This window comes from Lygodium microphyllum, chromosome 3, assembly GCF_053477565.2.
Source record: "Lygodium microphyllum isolate KBCC chromosome 3, Lygodium_microphyllum_v1.1.10, whole genome shotgun sequence".
NCBI classification, from domain to species: domain Eukaryota; kingdom Viridiplantae; phylum Streptophyta; class Polypodiopsida; order Schizaeales; family Lygodiaceae; genus Lygodium; species Lygodium microphyllum.
In genome coordinates, this window is record NC_141137.1 from 87,558,460 (window position 1) to 87,571,983 (window position 13,524).

Here is a 13,524-nt window from a genome sequence, read left to right on the forward strand (position 1 = left end):
ACGACGCTTTGCGACACCAATAACGATGCGTGCAGGTAAATTTGCGACGCTAATAGCGACGGTAACAGGAAAATTAAAATTTTTGTGGCAAGGCAGCAAGCCTTGCCACATATAGAACTATGTGCTTTATTTGGGCCATACAAAATAGTTTTTTCACTGTGTACAATGGTCATGTAAATAAAGACAAAGTGTACTTAAATCATAACACTGATACATGAAATAAAAACATGATTACATAATGAAAGCGACTAATACAATCATGGCAAGATATCACTACTACATAGAAAATGTCTACACAGATCACGTGACCAAAAAAGAAGGGTGTGTGAGCTCCAGGGATCCAAGGGCGAGCTATAGATCATCGCCATCCGAAAGCTCGTCTCACCACAAATGAGCATCGAACGGACTCTGCAAAAAAAGAAACAACTACACATCAGTCCACCATACAATAATGCATTCTAATTAAACATGGTAACTATGGACAAGAAAGACGAGTGACCTACAGGGCCGCTGCGTCTATACGATTGGTCGATCAATGCAGTGAAACCATGTCTCTCTGCATATCGAGTCTCAAGGCCGATCGGATTGCGATTTGTAATGGAGTACTGCAAAGAAAACAAAATACTAACTGTGAGAAACACGATTGTTAATACAAAGGATATTGCAAAAAAATAAGCAAGCAAAACAAAAGAAAAACTTACAAAGTCCTCCAGATATGTCCTGTGGCCACCACTCCCAAGATGATGGACCACTCTAGCCTCTAGTTATGCCCTCATCACCTCGCGCTGTTGTCTCCAATGTCCTGGAGAATCTATAGCCTCCTCCCTGAATCGACGCCAGTCGTTTGCGTCTAGCCACTTAGGCTTTATAGCCCCACTCTTGAGTGCCTTATGTGTGTCCGATCGTCTGTATGACATATATGTATGCATGCACTCCATCATCCAACCCGTAGAAAACCTATCTACTATGGTTGGTTCCGGAAACTCCTCATGCAAGGATGCTACTATGTAGTCCTTGCTTCCCTTCGGTATGTTTTTCCAATGATCCAAGACGTTGTGCCGAAAAACTTGTTGGCATAACTCTCGCATGCGAGCCATCACCCTCCTCCCCTCATCATTCATACCTCTCTAGGGTACGCCTAAGATGGGTCCTCTCCCACCTGCGACCACACTCTTGGACATATCCAGGAGATCCTTGTACATCTGGTGTACCGACCGGGGTAGTATCTATTGGAGTAGCACCCATAGGGGTGCCACCTGCGGATGGCTGAGCAAAAGCCGGAGTGACTAGAGTAGACATCCCCACATGTGTGACAAATCCCGGAGATGACGCAACTCTAGAAGAACGACGAGACAGAGACACTGCGTCTGTGCCTCCACACAGCAACCACCTAAGCTACGCTCTCTGGAACCACCATGAGAGCGAGGAGTAGCACCTGTACCCCGAGCCGACTGCAGGCTCACTGCATCTGAATCTTTGCAGCATCCCCCTGACCCTGAAGCACTCCCTCCGTCTGGCCCAAGTCTGGAGCATTGACCTCGTTTGCTCAAAACTAAAGCATCTGATCGCACTGAAGTAGATTAATAGAGAGGCCTGACAATGTTTGAGACAGATCGTGGTCTGCCGTGTCTCTAAATCTCACCATCTAATCTAGAAATATGCGCGCGAATATATTTTACAGCTCCTCATCGCTCATCTCTCGACTCATCCTGATGATTTAAGTATATACAAAGGTTACCTGCACAGACAAAAAATGATGTTAGCATAATCAACTTAAATCATACAAAGCATGGTAGTATAAATCTTTAAAAAATGATATTCCTTAAAATGTATATCTTATTTACCCTTATAAGCAATTCGTCAACGAATTGAGTAAGTGGATGTTCCAAGTATGAAGTATTCTATGGTCCCATGTCAATCTCCTGAAACAACTCATCATAAACTGGAAGGTCGATAGACATGTCACCACAAAAGGATGAGTCCACCTCGTTCTCAAAGAATTTTTGGACTCTTGTATTTCCATCATTATTACCCAATGTTGGCTCCTCTACATGCTCTAAGATTTTGGTGGTCTCCATCCCTTGCAATATCGACCCCTCTATTTGCATATTGTCCTCATCTATGCTTGGAACATCGCTTTGATCATATACTCTTGCACTTCGGGGAGCTGAAGGTATAACATACCATCATCGAGGCTGTCAAGGGTTTAAATAGAAGATTACATGTTCACAAACACGTAAAAGAGAGATTTAACTATTGTGACGACATGTACCATGTCGTAATACAATTAACAAACAAATGAGTTCATGCATCTGTTCACAATGGGCCGACAATACAAAGGTGTCGCGCAAATCCGTCCATTTTTTTTTTAGAATCTATTTCAAGAATTCTAGATGAACCTCATCAAACTGTTGCTCTAGCTCCTTCAAGTACCACTTTGAACCATTGCACATCGAATAGTATCATAGAGAAGCTATGGTAATCCACCGTAACAATAATTTGCAAGTTCCCAAAATACTTCATCTCATTTATAACCGTGTTTGGATCTGTTGCTCGTCGTCGGCTCTCTTACTCGAACCTTACCATGATACCACAGTCTGTTGTGGAGCGCATTTTGTCAATACGCTCCACGCGGAAATACTGTCCTCACGACCACACCTTGCACTATATATTTTGTACTATACATTGAAACAATCAATTAGTTGTTGCATATAAAATATAGATATGACAAACCCTATATATGTCATCACCTTTGGACTACATCCCCTTGAGAATTCCCACTCCTCGGTTGAGACTTCCGCCCCTTCGCGAGACATTGCGGTCAAAGCTCCATTGTAACCATCGCGTTGACATAAATCATGGCATCTCCTCCATGCCCTCGGGATATCGAATCGGTCAATGGCGCATACTATGTCGAAATTCAAATCACGCTTCCTCTCGATCTTTCCTAGCTTGCTGGTACCTACTAGCGGGCCACGTCTCCATAGAGACATGGTGTAACATACAAAAGCGATTCACTTTCTCCTCCATTGCAGCATCCATTATTTTTTCTACCCCATTTCCAACCATCACATCTCCAATCAGTCTATCATCGTCCTTCAACGACCATAGCATATTGTTGTCTGGATCCACCGTTGGTAGCTATTGTGAAATATGTAGTAGTGCCTCAGATGCCAACCAACCTTCAGCCATGCTACCTTCTGGCCAAGCTCATTGTCGCACAAAGCCTTTCAGGGTTTTCATGAAGCACTCCAAGAAGAACATCCATCGCGTATGAACATGTCCAATAATCTCCACTTCATCTACAAGATGCACAAGAAGGTGGATTTGTATCATGAGCATACTGGTAGGCAGGTATTTCTCAAAGAGACAGACCGTCTCCACTGCTCCTTGCCTCGTGGATTCAATAGAGAATGTCTTAATCTCCTTCTATGAGATGCATCACACAAAATTCGATGACTTGTAAATTGCCCCGCGGATTTCTGGAGTAAGGTATCTTGCAATCGAGATCGGTAATACAAACTGCCATAAATGAGAAAGCATTATGAATAATGACTACACTCTAAATAGCAAAATGCGCATTTCACTTACAATCCATTTGTAGTACAAACCTGACATATCTTATGCAAATCATGGGATTTTAGCCCTTAATAATTGGTCATCATTAGAAAACTCAAATCTGAGAGAATGCATTATACCCGTCAAAGTGCGGATAGACTTGACTATTTGCTTCATAATATGCACTCTTCTTTAGTGGACAAAAACCAAGGAGTGCGAGGTAGCTACACGCGACCATCAATACTCAACTAGGGCCAAAGTTTCTCCATCTTGTCTACCTCTTTCAAATCCATTCGTGCCCCTATAGTGTCTCTCTTTCTTGTGATGTGGTCCTATAGCAAGCTGCCCACGTTCTTGAAAATATGCATGGGATCCAACAAGTGGTTGATCTATAAGTGGGTCTAATATGGCAACTCGTAGAAAATTGAGAACTGTCGCATTCCGTTTGGATGTGACTCTGTGTGGACCATTTTCAGCTCGTACCAGCTTTGGGAATTTATACGTGTTGGAGGTCATCCAAGAAAACCTTCCTTGAGTTCATGACCCTCTGACAAGAAAGCAGCGTGTCCTTGATATACCATCTTCTTCATGGTTCATGACCTTTGAGAGTCTAACTGTGGCATGCACAATGGACATGCATCATAACCTGAGGTAACCAGACCTATCCCAACACCTCTATCCAGTGAATACAAACTTGAAAGAGCTATGATAGATATTACCAACGAGAATGAAAGCCTATTTACTTGAGCACTCTCCGAATCCCAGAAAGTCATGCATCATCCACATGAGAATGGCTCGAATATTGGCGGACCGTCGACCATTGCGCTTGCTCATATATACTTCCACGATGACCTCCTTCTCCCACAAAATCTTAAGCTCATCGACTAATGGATGAAGATACACGTCCATATTTTTTACTTTGTAGTGGCTGGGGACAAGTAAGCTAAAGATGCGATGTCCTTTCTTCCTAGAAAGTCATGGAGGGATATTGTAGTTGACAAGGACTATAGGCCACACACTGTAAGAAGTTGAGCACAGACGGAATGGATTCACTCCATCCATTGCAAGACCGAGCCGAAGATTTCTTGGCTCTCGGGCAAAGCCTAGGAAGGTAGAGTCAATGTGGCTCCATGTGCGTAAATCCGCTAATATTTGTTGAACTCCATGTGTGGACCTATTTTTCGCATGCCACGTTGTCAAGCTCGCTATGCCGGACGTACGAAACATGTGGTTTATGTGGGGGATAAGCGGAAAGTGTCTAGGAAATTTTGAGGGATGGTTTGTCCTTGCAAGTCTTGTCGATACCTGTGAGAACCACACTTTGGACATGTCTCCGTAGTCTTGTATTCTCCTCAAAACAGTATTCAATCATTGATACATGCATGGATGTTGTTGTAGTCGGTGCCAAGCTTTCGTAAAACATGTTGTGCATCATCACGAGACTCAGGCATGGTATTTGTAAGTGGTAATATATGATACTTCAGTAACCTTTAAAAAAATCATAAAACACCTTGAAAAAGCACAAATGTTTTTAATGATAGTGGCGAAAAGAAATCAACAAAGCATACCTACAAGGTATCTGATCAACTCGGTCACACTCGCATCACTCCACCCATATTTTGCTTGCATGCTTAGGAGTGCAAGCAGTGCCTTCAGGCGAGATACTCAGCACCCATCATATAATGGTATGGATGATTCCTCTCTAAGTGGATCAGAAGTCTCGATATCCATGGGAATCAATGCATCGATCGTTGCCTCCATCTCAAGCTCCAAGATTGTAGGTAAGTCTTGAAGGTTGTCTGTCTCCTGTGGTATTGACGATATAGATTGGGTAGCACCTTCTAAGTGGTGGATTGGCTCAGGCACTCCATCTATCGCACACCCACAAACTCTTCTAATTGGCCACAAAGGGCGAATTTCTCCTTGGGACGAGACGTCACCTCTCTAAATAGAAAATTTGCCAGCCACACCCAAACTTTTTGTATATGGTATTCAATTAGCTTGCGAGTACAATGCATGATTGATATTAACTTTTCTTACCGTTTGTTGAAAATCCAAGGTCGCTTGATCAATGATCTTATATTGAAACTCGCCGAAGCATCGTACGTGTTCTATAGAAAATTGACGTTTTCGTCTAATTGCCAGTTTACATTGAGAGCAAGGACATGGGATACACTGATTAAGATACGCCTCGTAATCTTGAACATCAAGACCTTCATCATTTTTCATTTTGTTTACGTTACGACAAACAATTTGTTTTTATTATCATTCTTTTTTTCTTTCTTAAATTGTTTGAGAAGGGATTTCTTTTCTTATAACTCAGCAAAAATTAATGTATGTAAAGTCTCAACCCACCCACCCACCCACAAATTGATGTATGTCGGAGTGTTTCTTGTCTCGTGGTGTTGCACCGGACCTCGTCACCACTCTCTCTTTGTTTTTTATCCATTCATTATCTCCTGTCCTTCTATCTCTCTCTCTTTCTCTTTCTTTATTATGCTGTATGTTTATTCCCTCTCTCTCATTCCTTCTTCCTTTTTCTCTTCCTCCCCCTCTCTCATTTTCTTTAACAAAACAAATCTCTCTCTCTGCTACAACAACAACAACAACAAACAAGAAAAGAAGAAAAAACTACTACTACTACTACCACTACAACAACAATAACAACAAAACTAAAAACTAAACAACAATAAACAAGAAAACAAAAAATAATAATTACAACACCATGTCAAATATTTGGATTTGTTATAACTTGAACATTATAACTCCAAATCGAGCGTTCTATAGCTCAATAGATTCCATTTTTCAAGCGCTTTTCAATGATAGGTCACATCATATGGTTTTGAGAAACTTATGGACATGCTATCTGGGTGCCACCTTTTATTATTCAAAAAATGAGAATTGGGAGATTCCCAAACTCACTAATATTGTGTTTTACTACAACAACAACAACAATAACAAACAAGAAAACCACTACTACTACTACTACAACCACGACTATGATGACTACAACTACGACCATGACCACGACCATGACTAGGACGACGACCATGACTACGACTATGACCACAACTACGACCACGACCACGACCACGACTACGACTACCAATACCACTACCATGATAATAAATAAGAAAAGAAGAAAAAACTACTACTACTGCCACTACAACAAAAATAACAATAAATAAGAAAACTAGAAAACAATAAACAAGAAAAAAAAACTATTACTACTTCTACAACAACAGTAATAACAACAATAAACAAGAAAACCACTACTACTACTGTAAAATATTACACGGCGCAGCGAACAGAATCTGAGAAAGAGATAGAGAGTACACAACAGATAAGAGGAGAATCAGTAAAATTCTTTAACTCCAAACAACTGATACAAAGATGGCTCTGTCCACCCGTGTGCTTCCACTAAATGAAGCTTAGATGGCGATCTAGACAGAAGATAGGTGAAGAGCTTAAAGCTAGCTGGAACAACAACTCTGACTGGGTGAAAGATGAGTGTAAGATGGCTGCGAAGGGGTTTAGCTTTTATAGCACGCGAAGGTCGTTAGGTCGGCCTGCTGACCGACCTACCATATGAGCCTCCACTAGTCGGCCAGGGAATATTCCAGGGAATATTCCCTTTACCATCGGGCCGGGGGCGCTGCCCCCGGACCCCCGCCAGGGGGGCCGCTGGCCCCCCTGGGACCCCCCAGTCAGGGGCCGCTTCCGCAGCCCCCGGACCCCACAATAGGGGCCCCTTTTAACTCCCTTACTACGCAACTCAATGCAATGTGCCTCGAGTTGCTACCAGCTTAACCACTCTGTCTAACCCAAAGATTAGACCCACAATGGTCACCTTTTTGCCATCCGGTCACATAGACCTCATCTGATATACAAGTCAGGACTCCACCAATGTCCGGGCTCACACTTGGCTTCTCCTCATAATGGGGGCCTTACAACTTTGAGCACCATGGATCATTGGTAGTACCTAATGAGGGTGGGGCATTGATCATATCTAACACCCCCCTCAATGTCCACCCATAGGTGAACTATCTCCTCGGCCCAATGCCGAGTCTCTGAAGATGAACTTGAAGCAGATCCTTCGTAAGTGCTTTGGTGAAGATATCTGCTCCATTCTCCTCTGTTGGACAGTAGACCAATTCCACTATCCCATCCTCCATCAAATCACGCACATAGTGATACTGGATCTCTATATGTTTGGTGCGTGCATGAAACACTGGATTTTTGGCAATGGCGATGCAACTCTGATTGTCACATCTCAGCACAGTTGGTTCTTCATCCTGCACTCCCATATGCCATAGAATCCTTCTCAACCATACGGCCTCACATGCAGCAAAACAAGCTGCCTTGTACTCTGCTTCGGTAGAAGACAATGCCACTATTGGTTGCTTCTTACTAATCCAAGAGAAAATTCCTGAACCCAAAGAGAAACAATAACCAGAAACTGACTTCCTGGAATCAATGTCTCCTGCCCAATCTGAGTCACAGTTCCCCACAAGAGAAGTTCCGAAACTGTATGTGATACCATAGTCAAGAGTTTTCTTCAAGTATCTGAGCACCCGCATCCCAGCCTTCCAATGACTCTCATGAGGTTTGTTTGAGAACCTGCTCAAAACACCAACAGCAAAACTGATATCTGGTCTGGTGTTACACAAGTAGATTAGACTGCCGACCAACCTCCTATACCTCCCAATGTCTGCTAGTGCTGATGTATCCTCAACGGATAACTTTACATTCACCTCCATAGGTGTAGCTATCTCCTTGCACTCGGTCATGCCAAATGCCTTCAAGATCTCCCATGCATACTTCTTCTGAGAGATGAAGATCTTTCCTGGCTCTTGCCAGACTTCAATCCCCAAACAATAGTGCAGCAAGCCCAAGTCTGTCATTTCAAACTCAAAACTCAAAGCCTTTCGAGTTTGGTTGATCATATCTTCATAGTCACATGTAATAAGAAGGTCGTCCACATATAGGACAATCACTACAGACTTTTTACCATCCTTGTAAACATACAAGTTAGCATCTGAGGCACATCTTTTGAAGTTTAGGTTTAAAAAGAACCTATCTATCCGCTGGTACCATGCTCTGGGGGCTTGTTTCAGCCCATACAATGCCTTCTTCAGTTTACACACTTTGTTCTCAGAATGGAGGGCCTCAAACCCTGGTGGCTGAGCCACGTACACCTCCTCCTTGAGGTCACCATTTAAGAACGCTGACTTAACATCCATTTGGTACACTGGCCACTTCTTGTGGGCAGCCACTGCAAGTACCGTGCGAATAGTGGTCATTCTGGCAGTTGGGGCAAATGACTCTTGAAAATCAAACCCTTCAACTTGTGAAAATCCTTGGGCAACCAGTCTAGCTTTGTACTTTTCTAAGGTACCATCAGCCTTGTACTTTACCTTCCAGATCCACTTGGTGCCAATAATCTTCCGCTTTGCTGGCCGATCCACTAGCTCCCAAGTGTCATTCTTCATTATGCTGTCATACTCCGCCTGCATAGCAGCCTTCCATGATGGATCTGCAAGTGCTTCTTCTAAGTCAGTTGGCTCCTTTACTTCTCTCATAATCTCAACCATCAAGGCCATGTTGACTATGTGAGCAGAAGCCCTCCTTTGCTCCTCTATTCTCTGAGACCTCCTTGGTCCGTCTGCCTTCTCCTCAACAGATGCAGGCATAGGATTATTGTGGTCATAGAGCTGCTTCACCCAGTGCGGCAATGGCTTTTCCGGTGGGGTGATGTCAGGTTGGTGAACTTTTTCCTCATCATCTGAAGATGATGCTTCCTCCTCCTTAAGGATAGGGATAGCTCTCGGGACAGGTTCATAGTGGACTACTTCTTCACTTGATGATAAAGTGGAAGACCTTGCCTTCTCCTCCTCCACTATATGCGGCTCCTCCTTGAACACCACATCACGGCTCACGATGATCTTCTTTGCCTCTTGGTCATATAACTTGTAAGCCTTCTGCTCATCACTATAACCCAAGAAGATACATTTTCTGCTTTTTGGTTGTAACTTGTTTCTCTTCTCATCTGGAACATGTGCATAACATTCACATCCAAAAATTCTGAAATGTGAAACAGATGGTTTCTTACCAGTGTAAGCCTCATGAGGTGTTTTTTCCTTGAGAGCCTTTGTGTAGCTTCGATTTAGAATGTAGACTGCAGTATTAACAGCTTCAACCCAAAAATGGTTAGGCAATCCCTTGCCCTTTAGCATGCATCTTGCTATCTCCACAATGGTACGATTCCTGCGTTCCACAACACCATTCTGCTGAGGTGTATGAGGCGTCGTCAATTGACGCTTGATCCCTTTGCTCTTGCAAAAGCCTTCAAACTCCTTTGAGTTGAACTCACCACCACCATCTGTTCTAAATTTCTTCACACTTTTCCCTGTTTCATTCTCAACAAGTATTAGCCATTCTTTAAACTTACCAAAAGCTTGAGCCTTATCACGAAGGAAGTACACCCACATCTTCCTACTGTAGTCGTCGACAATCAACATAAAATAAGAAGATCCCCCCAAGGCCTGTGTAGGCATCTTACCACACAAGTCAACATGCACCAACTCTAGAGGAGCATGTGCTCTATTCTTGCTTTCTTGTGGAAATGCCTTTCTCTGTTGCTTGCCCATCATACAAGCTTCACATGGTTCCTTCAATTCAGTTATTGTAGGTAGGTGAGCAACCATACCTTGCTTTTGCATCTCCTTCAATACTGCAAATCCGATGTGTCCAAACCTTTCATGCCAAAGCTTACTTGTGCCCACTCCAGCGGTGGCTGTAAGAGCACTTAGCTCATACAGGTTGTTCCTTCTTTCTCCTTTGCCAACAATTGTGCCAGCACTATCAATAATTTCTGCACCTGTCTTCTTGAACCTCACTTCATGACCAAGATCAGTTATGGCAGCAACTGATAAGAGATTTCTCCTGATTTCGGGAACATACAACACATTTGAAAGCTTTTTGACTTCACCATTTGTAGCAACAAAAGAAATAGTACCTGTGCCCGCAGTAGGGCATTTAGCATCATTTCCAACCGTCACAGTGATGGATTCTTGTAGAGGCTGCATAGAACTGTATAGACCTTTCTTGTTGGTCATGTGACGGGAGGCCCCACTATCCAACACCCAAGAGTCAGTGGTAGATTCTTCTTGCGCCGAGGAGCACACTTCCTCAATGGTCGCCATGAATAATTCCAACTCTGCTTCAACCGTATTGGCTGTCTCTTTCCCTTTAGTTTTAAGGGTACCATTCTTTTCATCTGCCTTCTTGACACGACAATCTGCAATTGCATGTCCTTTCTTCTTACAGTAGAAGCACTCTCCTTGAAACTTCTTCTTGCCGCCCTTTTTCTTTTTGTCACCATCATTTTTGGTGGAGAAAACACCTTTGCCTTTTGCATTGGCAGAGAATGCAGCATCTCCATTGTTGCTTCCTTCTCGGGCTTTAAGCCTCAACTCCTCCTCCATTAATAATGCACAAAACTCCTCAAAAGTCAAAGCTTGAGGTCTCACCTGAGTATTAAGGGCAGTTACTAGTCCATCAAACTTTTGTGGACAAATCCGAAGACACCTTCGAGCTAGCTCTTCGCTAGTCTTTTGTATCCCAGCACCAGCCATCTGGTCGCGTAGATTCTTAATCCGAGTGATGAATGCTTCAACCGTCTCTCCTTCAGCAAACTTCTCCGCTGCTAGTTGATTCTCCAAGTTTTGAATCCTTGTTTGGTTTCGTGTTTCATACTGACTCCTTAGTACATTCCAAGCCTCTGACGCTTTGGTTGTATGCTGAATTAGAGTCAAAACACTGTCAGAACAGCTTGTAACTAAGGCACACAATGCATCTGCATTCCTTCGTTTCCAAGCTCGTAGAAGATCTGCATTCGGAGGAATCATCACACTAGGATTTGATGGGTCGGGGATAGGCTGTGGTTCTGCGTCAGTCCCCAGCACAGTCTCCAGAAGCTCATAAGAATCAAGGATAGTTGTAATTTTGAACTTCCACAAGGTGTAGTTTGTACCATCTAACTTCCCTTCGCTGAAGGTTGGTGGACGAATCCTCAGTGTTTGAATAGCCGGTATAGCAGCACCACCTCCTGCACCACTTCCTGATGCGCCAGAACTGCTTCCCGGAGTCGACATCGTTTCTCTTTGCTGTTGAAGCCTTTGCCTCTTGCACGCTCTCCGATCTCTAGAGCCCCCTGGGCTCTGATACCATGTAAAATATTACACGGCGCAGCGAACAAAATCTGAGAAAGAGATAGAGAGTACACAACAGATAAGAGGAGAATCAGTAAAATTCTTTAACTCCAAACAACTGATACAAAGATGGCTCTGTCCACCCGTGCGCTTCCACTAAATGAAGCTTAGATGGTGATCTAGACAGAAGATAGGTGAAGAGCTTAAGGCTAGCTGGAACAACAACTCTAACTGGGTGAAAGATGAGTGTAAGATGGCTGCGAAGGGGTTTAGCTTTTATAGCCCGCGAAGGTCGTTAGGTCGGCCTGCTGACCGACCTACCATATGAGCCTCCACTAGTCGGCCAGGGAATATTCCCTTTACCATCGGGCCCCCCCAGCCAGGGGCCGCTTCCGCGGCCCCCGGACCCCACAATAGGGGCCCCTTTTAACTCCCTTACTACGCAACTCAATGCAATGTGCCTCGAGTTGCTACCAGCTTAACCACTCTGTCTAACCCAAAGATTAGACCCACAATGGTCACCTTTTTGCCATCCGGTCACATAGACCTCATCTGATATACAAGTCAGGACTCCACCAATGTCCGGGCTCACACTTGGCTTCTCCTCATAATGGGGGCCTTACAACTTTGAGCACCATGGATCATTGGTAGTACCTAATGAGGGTGGGGCATTGATCATATCTAACAACTACTACAACCACGACTACAACGACTACGATTATGACCATGACCACGACCACGACTACCACTACCACTACCACTATAATAAAAAAGAAAAGAAGAAGAAGAAGAAAAAACAACAACTACTACTACTACTACAATAATAATAAACAAGAAAAGAAGAAAAAACTGCTACCACTACCACTACCACTACCACTATAATAAACAAGAAAAGAAGAAGAAGAAGAAGAAAAAACAACAACAACTACTACTACTACAATAATAATAAACAAGAAAAGAAGAAAAAACTGCTATCACTACTACTACCACTACCACTATAATAAACAAGAAAAGAAAAAAAAAACAACAACAATAACAACAACATTTACTACTACTACTACTACTACAAAAAAAACTAAACTAAACAACAATAAACAAGAAAAGAAAAAAAACTACTACTACTACAACAACAATAAACAAGAAAACTACTATTACTAGTACTAGTACCAGTACTACAATCACGACTATGATGACTATGACCATAACTACGACCACCACAACAGCTCTCTCTCTCTACCACTACCACTACAATAAATAAGAATAGAAGAAATATCAACAACAACAACAACAACAAACAAACAAGAAAAGAAAAAAAAACTACTACTACCACTACTACAATAACAACAAACAAGAAAATACCACAACAATTAACAAGAAAAGAAACAAAACTACTACTACTACAATAACAACAACAACAACAAACAAGAAAACTACTACTGCTATTACTAATACTACAACCACGACTGCGACTACCACAACAACAAACCACTACCACCACAATAAACAAGAAAAGAAGAAAAAACAACAAACAACAATAACAACTACTACTACTACTACAATAACAACAAACAAGAAAAGAAGAAAAACTGCAACAACAATAACAAAAAACAAGAAAACTAAACAATAATAAACAAGAAAAGAAAAGAAAAAAACTACTACTACTACTACTACTACTACTACAACAAACAAGAAAACTACTATTACTACTACTAGTACTAGTACTACGACCACAACTACGACTACCTCAACAACA

At 42.6% G+C, this 13,524-nt stretch overlaps 1 long non-coding RNA gene across 1 annotated transcript; it reads right to left on the reverse strand.

The window, feature by feature from the left end:
• Nucleotides 1-263: 263 nt before the first annotated feature.
• LOC148038591 (uncharacterized) lies at nt 264-3,633 on the reverse strand. Its single transcript, XR_015690437.1, has 3 exons — nt 702-3,633; nt 504-605; nt 264-408 (listed from the first exon to the last, which is right to left on the reverse strand). It is a non-coding gene; the product is annotated as an uncharacterized LOC148038591 (long non-coding RNA).
• Between the last annotated feature and the right edge of the window lie 9,891 nt (nt 3,634-13,524).